Genomic DNA, 18,119 nt, shown 5'->3' with positions numbered 1-18,119 from the left:
TATTAGGGAGATAAACACAGGTAACATTCCCCTCACAGGCAACTATGAAGAACCCAATTCATCTTCTGTACAACTCTACCCAGTTAATGTGGAGCTATTACTTACCATCATATCACAGTGTTTAGCAGTATCTGGCAGAGAAGGTATTCAATAAATGTGTTGAATCCATTAATCAAATACAAAAGTAAAGTTCAGATTAATTGCATTTTTGAGAAATTGAAAAAATGTGAATATCATAGCTTAAATCCAGAAAACAAGTTTTTGAACATCCAAAAGGATCATCTAGCTGGCATATTCCCATCTACTCACCTCAGTCTATCCAAACTGTGGTCCCCTTCAGTAGGATGTAAGCTTTGTGAACACGGGAACCTTTTCTCTCTTACTCTGTCTAACCACATCTAGAACAGTGGCTGACACATACTTGGCACTCAGTAGATATTTGGTGAATGACTGACTAAGCCACCAGAATCAGATTTCTTTCTTGAGCTGAGGAACTGCACCTTCATTACTGATACTGATCCACCTGGAGTCTCATCTCTAAACATAAATAGATCACTCAAAATCATGTGATTTTTGAGGAGCACCAACACAAGAGTTTCAAGTTCAGCATCACCAGAGTTATAGGAGATAGGATAGATGGTTATAGTTTATGTTCCAATAAGTTTCATGAAGTAGTTACTCCACACAGATGTATATTTCTTATATCTGAGAGATAAAACTCATGGAAAATCAACTTTCTTCCTCCAGATTACCTACGGCACATATTCTAAATAGGTTAATGTTACTTCCCCTGGGGAAATTAGAAACTCCTGGTAAATCATATTTAACCACCCTTCAATAGAGACTACATGAAGAATATGCCATAAAGATGTCTTGTTTTTCTATGCAAGATGCAACCACTGTTACCATTCACAGTTGCTTACACAATGTCTCTATCTCCCTTTCTCTCTAACACTCTGTGCCCAATTTACCATCAAGAAAAACAGGCTAAGAGAGTCTGATGCAACCAATATCACACAGACTGTAAGTTAAAGAATCGGCTTAGAAGACTAGAACTTCAGGCTCCAAACCCAGTGCCCTTTGAAGGTCACGGCAGACAATCCCCTCCCCTTTCTGTGATTTAAGTTGCCCCCGTCTAGATCGTCTAGATCGTCTCCTTTTTCTTTACATTGCTTTAAAGGGGCCAAAACTATATACACAAACTTTAGATCCAATGATCACCGTTTTAGCAAAGATATCATGACAAACACTACAAGGTGCCCATAAAGTATCCATTGTCATCATTTTCCTTACTAACTAAACCAAATTTTTATTCAGGGTAGCACTGTGTCCAGAATTCTCAACTTGCTTCTCAGCTAGAGCTGGCCATATGACACAGTTCTGGTATAAGAGATAAACTATAGAGGGCTTATGAGTGGAGCTTCCAGAACACTGCTGTTTTCCTAATTGAAAAGAACAGACTTGGTTGGAAAATGTTTTGTGTCCTTGGCACTTCTCCCTTCGTGGGACACAATTATGAGGCTGATGATGCAGCAGCCATCTTGTAACCATGAGGTGCGAGCATGAAGATGGTAACCACATTATAAGAATGGCACGACTAAAGGAAAGAAGAGGCTTGGTTTTTGAGTCTCCTGGACGCCTTGTTAAGTGATAAAAATTAACCTCTTTTGGACCATCCACCCTAGTTGGGTTTTTTAATATGTAGCCAAATGCTTTCCCAAATGATTCACTTCTGCAAGGAGAATATATTAAAAAGTATAGTCTACACACCTAAAAGTTTTGTCTCTAAGAAAGATAAAATTACAACTAATTCAGCTTTTTCAGTCCAACCAGGTTGCAGGAAACACAGAGTCCACAGAGGTGAATTTCCTTTCTCTGTGAGATACAGTTACTGAAAACTCGGGTCTTTTGTTTGTTTTTCACCAAAGCAAGTTAAATGAACACACTATTTAGAAATGTATATTGGGGCACCTGGGTGGCTCAGTCGGTTAAGTGTCCGACTTAGGCTCAGGCCATGATCTCATAGTTCGTGAGTTCAAGCCTCACAAGGGGCTCTGTGCTGACAGCTCAGAGCCTGGATTTTGCTTCAGATTCTGTGTCTCCTTCTCTTTCTGCCCCTCCCCTGCTCACACTCTGTCTCTGTCTCTCAAAAATAAACATTGAAAAAAAAATTTTAAGAAATATATATGAATAGAAATATATGTTAATATATATACATACACATATACATACATACATATACACATATGTAAATTTCATCTAAGTGAGATACCCTTGCTAGTAACTCAGGTCTCCTTCTCAAGAGGACAACACAGTCAGTGCTAGATTTTTGAGACACTAAGTATTAAAAGATATGGTGAGACACCCCCAACTTCAATACACAATTAAAAAGTAATAACCAGGGGCGCCTGGGTGGCTCAGTCGGTTAAGCGTCCGACTCTGGCTCAGGTCATGATCTCGCGGTCTGTGAGTTCGAGCCCCGCGTCGGGCTCTGTGCTGACAGCTCAGAGCCTAGAGCCTGGAGCCTGTTTCGAAATTCTGTGTCTCCCTCCCTCTCTGCCCCTCCCCCGTTCATGCTCTCTCTCTGTCTCAAAAATAAATAAACGTAAAAAAAATAAAAAGAAAAAAAGAAAAGTAATAACCATGGTGGGGGGAGGTGGAATTAGAGCAAGACGGTCAAAGAAAGAATTACACATCCACAAAGATCTATGTTACATGAGAAAGTAGTGCACCTAACTTTATTCCCCTCAGCAGGTTATATAAAGAAAACAGAGCACAACATGGTAAGTTTATCTCTGAAAAATAAATAGCTGTTAACACACCTTTCTTCCCACATCAGGGGGCATGTAGCACCCGATGCACAATACAATTATTGCTTCTCTCCATTAAGTATAATTGCTGATCACTCAGCTTCCCCCCCCCCAACAAAGTTGTATGAAATGTACAACACAGATGTGCATGTTGGGTGGTAGCTGATTGCATGAAACACACAGCACAGCATTTCGCATTGCTTCTCTCATAGAAAGGTTGGGAATCTATGGCTCACAGGCCAGATCTAGTCCACTGTTCATTTTTTTTTTTACATTTATTTATTTTTGAGACAGAGAGAGACAGAGCATGAACGGGGGAGGGTCAGAGAGAGAGGGAGACACAGAATCCAAAACAGGCTCCAGGCTCTGAGCTGTCAGCCCAGAGCCCGATGCAGGGCTGGAACTCACGGACTGCGAGATCATGACCTGAGCCGAAGTCGGACGCCCAACCGACTGAGCCACGCAGGCACCCCCACTGTTCATTTTTAAAGTGGTTTTATTCAAACAGGTCAGGCCCGTTCATTTACTTTTTGTCTGTGGATGCTTTTACACTACAAGGGCAGAGTCGAGAAATTGTGACAGAGACCATATGGCTCATAAAACCTAAAACATTCACTATCTGATCCTTACAGAAAAAGTTTGTTGACCACCCCCCCCCCCACCCCGTTCTAGTGAAATCCATGCTTTGGTTCCTCATCTGCTCTCTCAGGAGACTCCATGATATTTTCACTGCTTAGAAATATATGTTGCCTACTAAGAGACATCCATTTAATGGTAGTTTAGTTTTCCTTCTTATACAGAGAGGCAACATAAAGCTCGATGTAGAGGGGCACCTGGGTGGCTCAGTCCCTTAAGTGACAGACTTCAGCTCAGGTCATGATCTCACAGTTTGTGGGTTCAAGGCCTGCATCGGGCTCTGTGCTGACAGCTTGGAGCCCGGAGCCTGGAGTCTGCCTTGGATTCTCTGTCTCCCTTGCTTTCTCTGCCCCTCCCCTGCTTGTACTCTCTCTCTCTCTCTCAGAAATAAACATTTAAAAACAAACAAACAAACAACAACAAAAAACACCATGCCTAGTATACTACCATTTGTCCTGTTTTTGAGAGAGAGAGAGAGAGAGAGAGAGAGAGAGAGAGAGAGAGAATCTCAAACAGGCTCTATGCTCAGCACAGAGCCCAACACCGGGCTCATTCCATGATCCTGGAATCATGATCTAATCGGAAATCAAGACTCCAATGCTCAATCAACTGAGCCACCCAGGTGCCACTACCGTATATAGTTTCATTTTTGTATTTTTTTTAATGTTTATTTATTTCTTTTGAGAGAGAAAGAGAGAGAAGGAAGGAGGGGCAGAGAAAGAGAGAGAGGGAGAGAGAGAATCTCAAGCAGCCTCCCCACTGCCGTGCAGAGCCCAACTCAGGGCTCAGTCTCACAAATCGTGAAATCATGACCTGAGCCGAAATCAAGAGCCAGATGCTTAACCCATTAAGCCACCCAGGAGCTGTACTTTTAAATGGGAGAGGGGTGAAGGAGAAATATATATATCCTATATGCGTGCGTGTATGTGAAATATATATATCCTATATGCATGTGTGTATGTGTGTGCGCGTGTATTTACTTGCATATACGTAAACACCCACAGGGGCTAACTATGAAGGTTAGGGGTCCTGGGCAAAAAGGGAGGTGGTAGGAGGCCCATCAGCATGTCTTTTTATATTTTTAGGTTCTTGAAACATGCATATATATTATAACCTCTTCAGAAATTTCAAGACATTAAATTTATTATTTTTAAAGCTTCAAAGATTAAAATGCATAGTACTATTTGTGCTGACTGAATGAATTTGCCTTCCTTGGACGGGCCCTCCCTGAATTTCAGGGCTCCTGAGAGGTTTGTCCCCAGGCCTGAAGGCAGTTCCCGCCTCCCCATCTCTGGTAGCATTGGAGTCTGATTTGCAGCCCCGAAGGCTAAGCCTTTGTGGCCCTGGGAAGTTTCTACTAAACAGAAAAGGATTTCAATGAAGGGAGGTTTTTTTGTTGTTTTTCTTATTTTTAAACAAATGTATTTCTCTGCAGGCTACATTCTGGTGTTATAGTACTCCTACATCAGAATGGCCAGTTTGAGCCCTCTGCAAAGGGAAGATGGTCTACACTCCAGAGTGTGCCGGTTAATTCCCACCCCTCCCAGAAACAGACATCAATTTCAAATGAAGTTACTCCAGGCAAAAAAAAAAAAAAAATCTTTTTAGGGGTCAATACATTCCGGGGGGGAAAAAAAAAAAAATCTCCAGCCTGTTAAAATCCAAGTTTTGAGTTGCAAAATCTATTCTAGAAGCAGATTTCTTTTCTTTTATACAAACATGTAACACAGGAGCAGGGGAGCCCTGCTACGTGAAGCAATGAATTCCTTCCACCGTTTCTCTGTAGAATCATTTTACTATGACACTGGTTTGATCATTTCTTTCGTGTTCATCCCTCACTCCCTCCATGGCTTCTGGGTGTTGTTAGTCCTGGAACAAAATCTGCTTTGCCCCCTGTTCATATGAAGCAGATGAAAGTGAAGCTACTTCAGGGCCCCTGGGGAAATATATTTTGAAAACATCTGCCCTACACCATGGAGACGATTCAGTGGCAACGGTCCTAAGAGTCGTCAGTAACTGAACACAGAAAGCATGTTTCCATCATGTGTCATGATGGAAGGTGGCGGACCTGAAGCAGCCTCATGTAGGTTGTCTCCACTTATTTCCAGAGCCTTTCTAAACAGATGTCTGACTGTATCGTTTGCACCCACTGTGGTGTTCCCTTTTTTTTTTTTTCATTTTTTTTAATGTTTATTTATTTTTGGGAGAGAGAGAAAGAGAGAGCACGCACGAACAGGGGAGGGACAGAGAGAGAGAGGGAGACACAGATTCCGAAGCAGGTTCCAAGCTCTGAGCTGTCAGCAACAGAGCCCGATGTGGGGCTCGAACTCACAGACCGTGAGATCATGACCTGAGCCGAAGTCATGACTCAACCGAGCCACCCAGGGGCTCCCCCACCCCCACACTGTGATGTTTCTAACGATGCCTCAGGCTCGGGCTCCCTCATTTAGAACGTCTTAGGGCAATGTATTCACTTGAATTGTCCCCCAAACCTTGAGACTTGAGGGGACACTGTGCTGAGGTCAGCAGCACTGACTATGCAGTCTTTGAGAGCAGTAGCTGGAACTAGACTTCATAGCAGCTAAACATGAAACCTACAACCCTGCTTCTTCCCTGCTCTTACACACACACACACACACACACACACACACACACACACCCTCCACGCCTCCCCAATAGGCACCCCTCCAAAACAACAAAGGACCCATTGCGTCAGTATTTGGGATGAGGGAGACTTTTTTTTTTTAATATAATTTATTGTCAAATTGGCTAACATACACTGTGTACAATGTGCTCTTGGTTTTGGCGGTAGATTCCCGTGATTCGTCGCTTACACACAGCACCCAGTGCTCATCCCAACAAGTGCCCTCCTCAATGCCCACCTCCCATTTTCCCCTCTCCCCCACCCCCTCCATCAACCCTCAGTTTGTTCCCTGTATTTGAGACTCTCTTAGGGTTTGCCTCCCTCCCGCTCTGTTAGAAACTATTTTTTCCCCTTCGCTTTCCCTCTGGTCTTCTGTTAAGTTTCTCAAGTTCCACGTTATGAGTGAAAACGTGTGCCATCTGTCTTTCTCTGACTGACTTATTTCACTCAGCATAATACCCTCCAGTTGCATCCACATTGTTGCAAATGGCAGGATTTCATTCTTTCTCATGGCGGGATGAGGGAGACTCTTCAAATGCTGTTATGATGTTCAGAGAAAAGCTGACCAGATTGCTCTAGCTTTCAAATTGCTGAATTGCAGACAGCATCCAGACTATTTTCAGTACTGAGCGTATACTATGGAATCAGAAGACTGTGCCCATCTTTACAGAGCACACTTCCAAGCTGGTACTTCACCCCCTCCGCAGACCATCCCAACACCCCCTCCGCCAGGCAGCCTCTGGAAGTACCATGTGTGACTCAGTCAGAGGACACCCGCCCCCCCCAGTCATGAACACATTCCTGCATTTCCTTCAATATATGGCGGGGGGGGGGGTGGGGGTTGTCTTCTGGTCTGGTGCTGTGCTCTGTGGCACCCCATGCCAATGGGCCAGAGGCTCCAGGAGCCCCAGAGAGTGGTGCTGCCCGAGGACCTGTAGGGAGGAAAGCAAACTCAGACCCAGGATGCCCATGCCTCTGAAAACTCTCAACTTCCTGTCAAGTGGCCGACTGGCCGGAGTTCTCGGGGATGATGCCTTGCAGGTGGCCCAGTACTGGCGTCTGACGGGCAGGGCGGGCCCTCAGTGATGACAGCAGCTAAATCAGCCTTCCCAAGTCGTCAGTCCATGCTGACAAGCTCCATCTCTACGACGGTGGCCACTTTTATTTATTTATTTATTTATTTATTTAGCCACACTAATTCATGTGTCAGTTGTGCCGGTCCCGGGGTGGCCAACAACCGAGGCTGGCCAACGTCAGCTGTCTTCATCAGTTAGCCCTTCCATGATGGATGCTGTCTGGCGGGCACTAACATGATAACAGCAATCCGCATAGTCTCCCAGTCACCCATCCACTTCGCATCTCCTCATCCCCAACCTTCCAGGCCCCTCACCGGCCAGCCAGGCCATTCCCCGGCGCTGTAGGTCAATGTGAATTCTAACCCTCGTCCACTGTGCCTTCTCCGCCAGGTGGATGACTGGGCATATCCCCCACCTGGGAATCTTTTCCTCCACCACTGTCATCTTGGGCCCCTGCTGGATGAGGCTCCAGGGAAGTTGCTGTCTGCATTTTTGGCTCCAGAACCCCAGAGGCCTTCATTATGGCCCTTGCTCTTGCAAGTGCCACAAGCGCCATACGGCACCTTGTCCCACCGCCTCCACTGTCGGCCATCCTGGCATGTCAATTCACTTAGCCTGGGTCATAACCTTCTCCATGCTTCTAGGAGCCATCCAGGTATTGAGGTCGCACCATCTCCCAGGGCACTTGCCAGGGCGTTACATCTTGGATTTCAGGAGAGCTCCCCATCTTTGTGGTCTGGCCATGGGGTCAAGCATCCCGAGAACTCACTCCCACATGTCTTCTCCCAGTTGGTCATGCAGGTCTTCTGGGGGAGTTATAGCCTGGGGGCTAGTAGAGGAGACAGGTACGGGTTGCTGTTGTTTTTAATTTTTTTAATGTTTACTTATTTTGGAGAGAGAGGGACAGCGTGAGCAGGAGAGGGCAGAGACAGAGGGAGACAGAATCCGAAGCAGGTTCCAGGCTCTGAGGTGTCGGCGTAGAGGCCGACGTGGGGCTCGAACTCACAAGCCGTGAGCTCATGACCCCAGCCGAAGTCAGATGCTTAACCGACTGAGCCACTCAGGCGCCCCCAAGGTACAGGTCTTAAGGAAAGTGACCTTGTCTTGTAGAGAGAGCTGTTTGCATGGTCTCCAAGCAAGATGATAACAAACGCTGCTTTTGTTTTTTCCTTTTTTCTTCTTTTCTTTTTTTTTTTAGTATCCACCGAATTCACTCAGCATAACCACAGAAGTATTGGCTTCATGCAGTCACACACCAACAAACACACAAGATATAGCACTATTATCCACATTTTGTCCAAGTGTATTTCTTTTGAGGCTCATTTATATATTTTCCTATGCCACAGACCATCACTTAAATAATGGATGTTTTTAATGCTAATTGCTTTCTTGACTTACTCAATATCTTCTGCAGATATCTTCATGATTCCCACACACAGAAAATGCTGATTTCCTTCCGCCATGATTGCAACGATCGTACGTACTGCAACAGGGTAAAGCTTGGCTCCAGGAGATGTTAAGCCTGGACACATAATGTTTGCTCGACTGAGTACAAATGTGATGGTTCCTTTATCAACTTGCTGGGGCACCAGGATAAAAGGATATTTGTGGAGTAACCTTAGGGTTGGATAAAAAGGTCCTTCCCTTTGTCTAAAAATTAGTAAGTTTTACTGCAAGGATTTCTCTAGGTTCATGGCACCGCACTATTCTGACAAGATCTTTCCTAGGCATTATATGATTAAGCCATGGTTCTATACCTGGAAATTGTCCTATCAACTGGTTCTTAAAACCCTTAATAATTGAGGTTTTCAACTGGATGCAGTTGGACACATTTTCTTTTTCATCACATTTCTTGAACACGTTCCTAGGTGAAGAGAGCGACGATGGGGAAGAGCCCAGAATGGGAAAAATTGAGTTGGGTAGGGTCGGGCAGATCCCCTTACTCCGGGGAAAGCCGTCAGTGACAATAGGTGCTGTTGTCGTTATCCGGAAAGGGAGACAGCCAGCCTCACTTTACGGCTCTGACAAATACTGACTACTTCCGCACCTCTGAATTGGGTGGCTCTTTTGCTGGGTCGTTTGGGGCTACCAATTTCTTCCCAGAGCCGGTAGCTCAGAGGGCGAGGCTTGAGGAAAAAGAAGGGCTAGATCAATGGTTCTAGTTGTAGGAAGAGAATGGAAAGATAGCGCTTGTTCTTAACAAGGACGGATGGGCCGTTTCTGCAGGCTCAGAGGAGTCTGGTTGACAGTTACCAGCATCTGGGGCGCCTGGGTGGCTCAGTCGGTTGAGCGTCTGGATTCGGCTCAGGTCGTGATCTCACCGTCTGTGTGAGTTCAAGTCCCGCATTGGGCTCTGTGCTGACAGCTCAGAGCCTGGAGCCTGTTTCGGATTCTGTGTCTCCCCCGCACTCAAGAATAAAATTTAAAAACATTAAAATAAAATTTAATTTAAAAAATAAAATATTTTCTCACCAATAGATATCTCAGGGACTGAGAAGGTTTTTTGTTTAATTATTTATTTCTTTTGTTTAATATTTTTAGTGTTTATTTTTTTAATTTAATTTTTTTTAATGTTTTTATTTATTTTTGAGACAGAGAGAGACAGAGCATGAGCAGGGGAGGGGCAGAGAGAGAGGGAGACACAGAATCTGAAACAGGCTCCAGGCTCTGAGCTGTCAGCACAGAGCCTGATGCGGGGCTCGAACTCATGAATCGCGAGATCATGACCTGAGCCAAAGTCAGACGCTTAACCGACTGAGCCACCCAGGCGCCCCTTTAATTTAATTTTTATTTATTTTTGAGAGAGAGAGAGCATGAGTGGGGGGAGGGCACAGAAAGAAGGAGGCGCAAAATCCAAAGCAGGTTCCAGGCTCTGAGCTGTCAACACAGAGCCGATGCAGGGCTTGAACTCATGAACTGTGAGATCATGACCTGAGCCAAAGTCAGACGCTTAACCAACTGAGCCACCCAGGCACGCTTAATTTTTTAATGTTTATTTTGAGAGAGAGAAAGAGAGGGAGAGAACACGAGCAGGGAAGGGGCAGAGAGAGAGAAGGAGAGAGAGAATCCCAAGCAGGCTGTGCGCTATCAGCCCAGAGCCCAACATGGGGCTCGATCTCACAAACTGCGAGATCATGACCTGAGCCAAAATCAAGAGTCAGTCGCTCGACTGACTGAGTCACCCAGGTGCCCCTGTATAAAATCTTTTGGTAGACTGGTTTAGTTTGTGGCATCCCTGGCAAGAAGCCTAGGAAAACTAAAGGAATCAGAAAAGCCCAGAATTTTGGAGATCTTTGAGGGTAACCCATGCTTATGATGTAAGTGGAGAGAATTGCACGGAGGGCATCAACTAGGTCTGCTCCCACCACTCCTCTAGGTCCCCTGCTACTTGGTAAAGAGTGAATGAGGGTTTCCCAGGTGTCCAAGCAAAGCAGGAGCCCAGAAAGCCAGGGGCCAGCCCTCGTAGCCAACTACCTCTCTTCTTTGGCACATCACAGAGGCCCCAACCCACCCAAACATTATTTCTTTGCTTACATTAGTAGGAACAAATGTCATAACTTCTCCAAAGGAAAGAAAGTATGTGTGCTGAAAGAGAATTGTCATCTACCAAATAGGGACACACATCCCAAAGCGACATAGAGAGACATAGAAATACACAGGCCCCAGTTTTAGACTATAATGAATGTGAAATTAAGGAACATACAATTTTTAGAGAGCATGAATGAGCAAGGGGCAGAGAGAGAAAGAGAATTCAATGAGGTTCAGAGAGAGAGGGAGAGAGAGCTCAGAGCTGGGAGCGGGGCTCGAGCTCACCCAATGTGGGGCTCAAACTCATGAACCATGAGATCATGACCTGAGCTGAGGTTGGATGCTTAACCGACTGAGCCACCCAGGCGCCCCATGGGAAAATATAAATTAACGTCAAGACTCTTTAGCCCTTATCTTTTAGGCTTTTAAAAAAATATATTTCACTTATTCTTGAGAGAGAGCATGAGCAGGGAAGGGGCAGAGAGAGAGGGGGACAGAGGATCCAAAGCGGGGTTTACACTGACAGCAGTGAGTAGGATGTGGGGCTCAAACTCCGGAACCATGAGATCATGACCTGAGCCAAAGTTGGAGGCTCAACTGACTGAACCGCCCAGGCTCCCCTCATCCTTAGCTTTTATTCTTACAAGTGTCTGCAATAAACAGTTTACCAGTCAATCTTAGTCTATTTGGAACTAAAACCATAACATTGGCTTTTAATTTAAATACTGCAGTTTTCTACCTTGCCAAAACTAACTTTTAAACCTGTGTTTAGGGGCGCCTGGGTGGCGCAGTCGGTTAAGCGTCCGACTTCAGCCAGGTCACGATCTCGCTGTCCGTGAGTTCGAGCCCCTCGTCAGGCTCTGGGCTGATGGCTCAGAGCCTGGAGCCTGTTTCCGATTCTGTGTCTCCCTCTCTGTCTGCCCCTCCCCTGTTCATGCTCTGTCTCTCTCTGTCCCAAAAATAAATAAAAACGTTGAAAAAAAAATTTAAAAAAAAAATAAACCTGTGTTTAAATCACCCAATGGCTTTTTAAAAGTTTATTTATGTATTTATTTGGAGAGAGGGAGGGAGGAAGAAAGAAAGAGCAAGGGAGTGGCAGAGAGAGAGGAAGAGAAAAAGAATCCCAGGCAGGCTCCATACTGTCAGCATGGAGCCCAGCTCGGGGCTAGAACTCACAAACCGTGAGATGACCTGAGCCGAAACCAAGAGTCGGATACTTGACCGACTGAGCCATCCAGACAGCCCTCATCCAATGGCTTTTTACCCAAAGCAGACATTTGTCTGCATCTTCAGAGACACTCTCAGAATATTCCCCAGAGGGGCAGCACGGTTTGAGAACCACCTCTCCATGCCAGAGCTTAGCCAACGTTCATGCCAATCTGATTTTAGCAGGTAAAGGGGCTGAAGAAGACAAGCACACAGAGCTATGGAGTGTGGAGGGCACTTTACTCCTGGGTGCAAGGTCATGTGCAGGCTGTGTGACGGTGGGCAAGTCACCTGGCCTCTCTGGGCTGAGTCTCTTCGTGTCTAAAGTTGAATGGGTGCATTCACTGTCAGAGATCTGCTCCACCGCCAAGTTCTGGGCTTTTACCCTAAGGCCTGAAGGCCTCAGGTGATTGCGGTTACTTGCTCCAAGTCGCTCCCTCCAAAGCAGGGTTCAGCTGGCTTGTCCTCGAGGCCATTTGAAAACTCTCTGCTCTTTTCTGGGGGTACAAACCTGGGGTTAATGTGGCAGAAGAGTCTCAGAAGTCCAAGTGGACTTTAGAACAAGAAGGGCATGGACTGGAGAAAATTGCCTATGGGAAGAAAGGTCAGTAACGATATCAGAGACGCCACTAGATGGGCTCAATCAATGAGTGGGATTTGGGAGAGAAGATAAGACTGAGCTTTCTGAGGGGGGTGACAGACTGAGTTGATAGAGCCCTTGTCCCTGGGATGTCTCTCTCTTCAACTCATCTGTAGTGCTACTTCTATTCATGAAACATCTTTTGATATGCATGTCAATAGGGCCTTTCTCTTTCTCCCAAATTAAAAACTTGTTTCCAGTAGATAGAAAGGTGTCTCCACTTGGACTGAGACTTCTAAATGCATCTGAAAGTTGCCCGAGGCTCTGAGCTCCGGTCATCACCCCATGTCTCTGTGATCATTGCACTGGGTCAGGGACCGATGGGAAAATCAGTTCCTTTCCAACATTTGTACTAACGTGTCCCAGTCTCCAAGAAGGCTATGCCTGCAAAGAGGGAACATGAGAGGTTACAATTCTCTAACTAGACCATGGCCTTGATATAGAAGTGACTGACTCCTGGGGCGCCTGTGTGGCTCTGTCAGTTGAGCATCCGACTCTCGATTTCGGCTCCGATCATGATCTCACGGTTAGTGAGATCAAGCCCCGGCTCAGGCTCTGTGCCGATAGGGAGGAACCTGCTTGGGATTCCCTCTCTCCCACGCTCTCTCCTTCTCTCTCAAAATAAATAAGTAAACTTTCGGGGCGCCTGGGTGGCTCAGTCGGTTAAGCGTCCGACTTCAGGTCACGATCTCGCGGTCTGTGAGTTCGAGCCCCACATCGGGCTCTGGGCTGATGGCTCAGAGACTGGAGCCTGCTTCCGATTCTGTGTCTCCCTCTCTCTCTGCCCCTCCCCCGTTCATGCTCTGTCTCTCTCTGTCACAAAAATAAAAATAAAACGTTAAAAAAGTTTTTTTTTTAATAAATAAGTAAACTTTAAGAAAAAAAAAGCAACTGACTCCTTAACTACATCTGTGACTGAAGTGAGCCAGGCCATGTTTTGGACACAGGTGGGAAAGATGAGCAAAAGCAGATGCTCAAGGTCTAGTTGGGGAGGCAGGTGTGTCAGCAGGTGAGTTCAGTCAGTCTAGGGTCGTAGCGCTGACATGAAGTCTGTGCAGAATTGAGGGAGCAGGAGAAAGAGAGGCACGTCTGTAGGATTGGGCTTGAAGGGACAGCAAAGAGTCAGTTTTGCCTTTTTTTCCCCTCTAATTTTAATTCTGTTTTCTTAGAATACAATTGAACATTTGGTAAAACTCTAAAAAACAGAAACAAAATACTTCCTTTTATCCTTGTTCCAAACCACCCATTGTTGCCCCCTTGTAAATAATCTTTGTTCTGAAACCGGAAGTGATCTATAGAATGTATTGTTTCCTCAACCTCGGAAGTGCATTGAAGAGGAATATAGTAGGCAGAGCAAAATTTAGAAAACTGTGGCCAGTGTTGAAGGAATGGCGAGACCGGAATTCGTTGCAAGCTTTCGGCTACTCCACGAGCAGAGAATTGGGATGAAGTTATAGGAAGTTTTATATGAAGTTATAATAACAACGAAAGCTGGGAGGTCCCAGGGAAAATTGGAGGGAAAGAGAGCTCATCCTACAGGAAGGGCCAGGCTAGGACTGTCCTTCCGTACAGCAGTCCCGGGAGCCTCTGGTGTGTGAAGTTACACCCGTCTGTCCGCATATCTGTAATGGTTGCCTGATCTGTGCTGAGATGATACAGGCCACACCTGCTGGCCCCGAGTTCCACATAAAGCCTGTTTGGTCATTCAGAATGCTGGACATTGCATCAAGATTCTCTGACATTTTAAAGAATAATGTCCCTGTAGCTTTGATTTGTTGGTTTCTTACTTTGTAAGAAGGCACTTCAACTAATAGCTTATTTAATCACTTACCACTCCCAAAAGGTTATTAAACCATTTCACACTCGAGAATTGTGAGGTTCCTAATGAAAGCAAGGAATGGCACTGGGAAGGATGATATCAGGATTTCTTTATTTAAAACAATTTTTTTAATTAATTAATTATTATTATTTTGAGAGACATAGAGACACAGAGCACAAGTTGGGGAGGGGCAGAGAGAGAAGGAGACACAGAATCTGAAGCAGGCTCCAGGCTCTGAGCTGTCAGCACAGAGCCTGACACGGGGCTTGAATTCACAAACTGTGAGATCATGACCTGAGCTGAAGTCAGACGCTTAACCGACTGAGCCACTCAGGTGCCCCTAGCGTCAGACTCTTGATTTTGGCTCAGGTCAAGATGTCATGGTTGGTGAGATCCCTGCTTGGGATTCTTTCTCCCTCCCCCAACAAACAAACAAACAAACAAACAATCAACAAATCATTTTTTTAATCACAAAGTTGGATCAATGTTCTCCTTTTCAAAAACCATGTTCATATTCTCTCTGTGAAACAGAGCTATCTGCAAAGTCTTGAACCACAACATAACTTTGGCTAAGCAAAGCAGCATCTGAAAAGATATTTTTATTTATTTTTTTTAATTTTTAAGTAATCTGTACACACAACCCCAAGATCAACAGTCGTGTGCTCCACGGACTGAGCCAGCCAGACATCCCCAGAAAGATAATTCTTAAACGGGAAGAGTTGGGAATGTTTACATTTATTTTTTATTTACCCATGATAAGCAGTATTTCTGCCATTCTAATGAAGCTTAAACCCTGGACTTAATCTATAAAAATTAGGAGATTCAGATTAACTTCCTGATGCTCTATTGTAAATTCAATAAAGGTTAACATAAAACGATGCACAAAACAAACTTCAGTTGTTCCTGCCCTTATGTTTGGAAGATCATTTGAGATTAAAAGAACAAAACAAAACCCCACAGTGCATAAGAACAGTGTCCCCCTTCTTTAATAACAATATTTTCAAAGTCTCTGTTAACTGAAACACTACAGAATAACTCACCAGATTTTTAAAAATCCGAAATCTGTTTTTATTTTATTTTATTTTTTTAAGTAATCTCTACCTCCAACATGGGGCTCAAACCCACAACCCTGAGATCAAGGGTTGCACTCCCCGCTGTCTGAGCCAGCCAGGCATCCCCTCCAAGCTTCTTATTGAAGGGAGTCAAAGTTCTAAACTAGTAGATGTGAAAAATTAAGTTGTGTTTAAAAAAGGAAAACCCTCAAGACTTAAACCTTAGACATAGTGAACGTTAAGAATGTGTGCTTGTGGAGGCGCCTGGGTGGCTCAATCAGTTGAGTGTCCAACTCTTGATCTCGGCACAGGTAGTGATCCCAGGGTTGTGGGATTGAGCCCTGCCTCGGGCTCCGTGTTGAGTGTGGAGCCTGCTTAAGACTCTCTCTCTCTCTCTCTCTCTCTCTCCCTCCCTCTGCCCCTCTCCCCTCCTCCCATACTCTCTCTAAAATTAAGGGGCGCCTGGGTGGCTCAGTCGGTTAAGCGTCCGACTTTGGCTCAGGTCATGATCTCGTGGTCCGCGGGTTCCAGCCCCGTGTCAAGCTCTGTGCTGACAGCTCAGAGCCTGGAGCCTGTTTCAGATTCTTTGTCTCCCTCTTTCTCTGACCCTCCCCTGTTCATGCTCCCTCTCTGTCTCAAAAATAAATAAATGTTAATAAAAATAAAAATAAAAAAATAAAATTAAAAAGAAGAAGGGGGAGGAAGAGGAGGAGGGGAAGAGGAGGAGGAGGAAGGAGAGGGGGAAAAGGAGGTAAATAGGTAAATAGGATTCTGTTCAATGTATATTCTTTTCAATATGGAATTTGAGTTTCCTGATATTTAAACATTTTTTTTAACGTTTATTTTTATTTTTGAGATAGAGACAGAGCATGAACGGGGGAGGGTCAGAGAGAGAGGGAGACACAGAATCAGAAACAGGCTCCAGGCTCTGAGCCATCAGCCCAGAGCCCGACGCGGGGCTCGAACTCACGGACCGCGAGATCGTGACCTGGCTGAAATCGGACGCTTAACCGACTGCGCCACCCAGGCGCCCCAGTTTCCTGATATTTAAACATAATGTGCATATTTCATTTATATAGTACTTCCCCGAAAGAAAAAAAAAAAAAGTACCACTTTATACAATACGTGGCCTATTGCTAATGCCCAGTGATTCACAGACTGTTGAAGCTGAACAAATCTTAGGATTTGAATTCAAAGATGGTCACCTTTTTTTTTTTCCACACCCCATTTCAAAATGAAATATTCTGCAGAACTCCAATATTTAAAATAGATCATAATTTGTTCCATAGAATATCGTTATTTTCTTAAGTGATATAACTGCACAAAATATCTGGGGGAACAGGACAAGAAAACGAGCAGTTTGTTTTCAACAAATATATTTAAGCTCTCCTTTTTCTTTTCATAAGGACAAGTACTTGGCAATAGAATTTTTCAGCAACGAAGTTACTTTTTTTAGTTTATTTATTTTGGGGAGGGGAGGGACAGAGAGAGAGGGAGAGAGAAAATCCCAGGCAGGCTCTGCACTGTCAGCACAGAGCCCAACGTGGGGCTGGAACCCACCACCTGTGAGATCATGACCTGACCTGAAATCAAGAGTCTGGTACTTAACCGACTGAGCCACCCGGGTGCCCCAATAAATTAAAAAAAAAAAAAAAAAAAAAAAAAAAAGCCTGTCAGTGTCCACTGTATTAGCAAAGTATATTTCAAGATAAATGAGGGGCACCCAGGTGGCTCAGTCGGTTAGGTGTCTGACTTCAGCTCAGGTCATGATCCCAGGGTTCGTGGGTTCGAGCCCCGCGTCAGGCTCTGTGCTGACAGCTCAGAGCCTGGAGCCTGCTTCTGATTCTGTGTCTCCTTCTCTCTCTGCTCCTCCCCAACTAGTACTCTGTCTCTGTCTCTCAAAAAATAAAAAATGATTAAAAAAATTAAAATCACAAAATAGATGAAAAGGATAAGGTCAATGAGACCAAAGATGGAATGCCCAGTTTGTAAGCGGCCCCAGGTGTATGAGAATGAAAGAAGCTACAAATAACTAGGATTCTTCACAGCTCCATTGGAGAAGACAGACGTGACAACTACAAGTAGGTAGCTATTGTATTTTTTATTGTACATAGTGACTTATGTAGTGAGGGTGGGATCCCTAAAAACACTGCAAGATACAGAAACAACCAAATGGCTCCTACGAAACAATTACTGCAGCACATTGGAACGGGAATGGAGTAAGCAAAATGTCAGACCCACAAAATCTAAGCAGAAGACCCTGAACCTCAAGGAGCACCCAACGTCCAGCACGTCCTGGGAGTTGTAGGCCTTCAGCCCAGCAAGCAGCCTCAGTCTCCTCTTGGGGAAGAGAGGCCCCGCCTTCCGCCCCGCCCCCCGGAGTACTAACGGCCTTCCCGCCTCGCTCAAGGGAGCGTCGGTCTCCCGAGAGCCCCGCCCCCCAGAGACCCAGCGCAGCCCGGCGGGCCCGGGACAGCCTGACTCGAGATGTGATCGTGATAGAGCATCTTCACGAATTTCCAATGGCGCGATTTGTTGTGGCCAAAGCTGGATTTCTCGCAGGCCAGCAAGTGCCACACCTCCGGAAGCCTGAGGCGAGCTGGCCAGGGGTACAACCTGGCCTCCAGGAACCCAGCGCGTCCCGCCCTTCCCGCTGCCTCGCTCCGCCCCCATTCGCCACGCCCCCACTCGCCACGCCCCTCAGACTT

The 18,119-nt window shown here is 45.4% G+C and overlaps 1 pseudogene; it reads right to left on the bottom strand.

Moving 5' to 3' along the window:
• Nucleotides 1-8,260: 8,260 nt before the first annotated feature.
• Nucleotides 8,261-18,084, bottom strand: LOC121011284 (malignant T-cell-amplified sequence 1-like; annotated as a pseudogene).
• Nucleotides 18,085-18,119: the final 35 nt, after the last annotated feature.

This window comes from Herpailurus yagouaroundi, unplaced genomic scaffold, assembly GCF_014898765.1.
Source record: "Herpailurus yagouaroundi ecotype Mexico unplaced genomic scaffold, PumYag 193, whole genome shotgun sequence".
NCBI lineage: Eukaryota > Metazoa > Chordata > Mammalia > Carnivora > Felidae > Herpailurus > Herpailurus yagouaroundi.
Note: the sequence above shows the minus strand (reverse complement) of the source record. Positions and strands in the feature narration are given on the sequence as shown.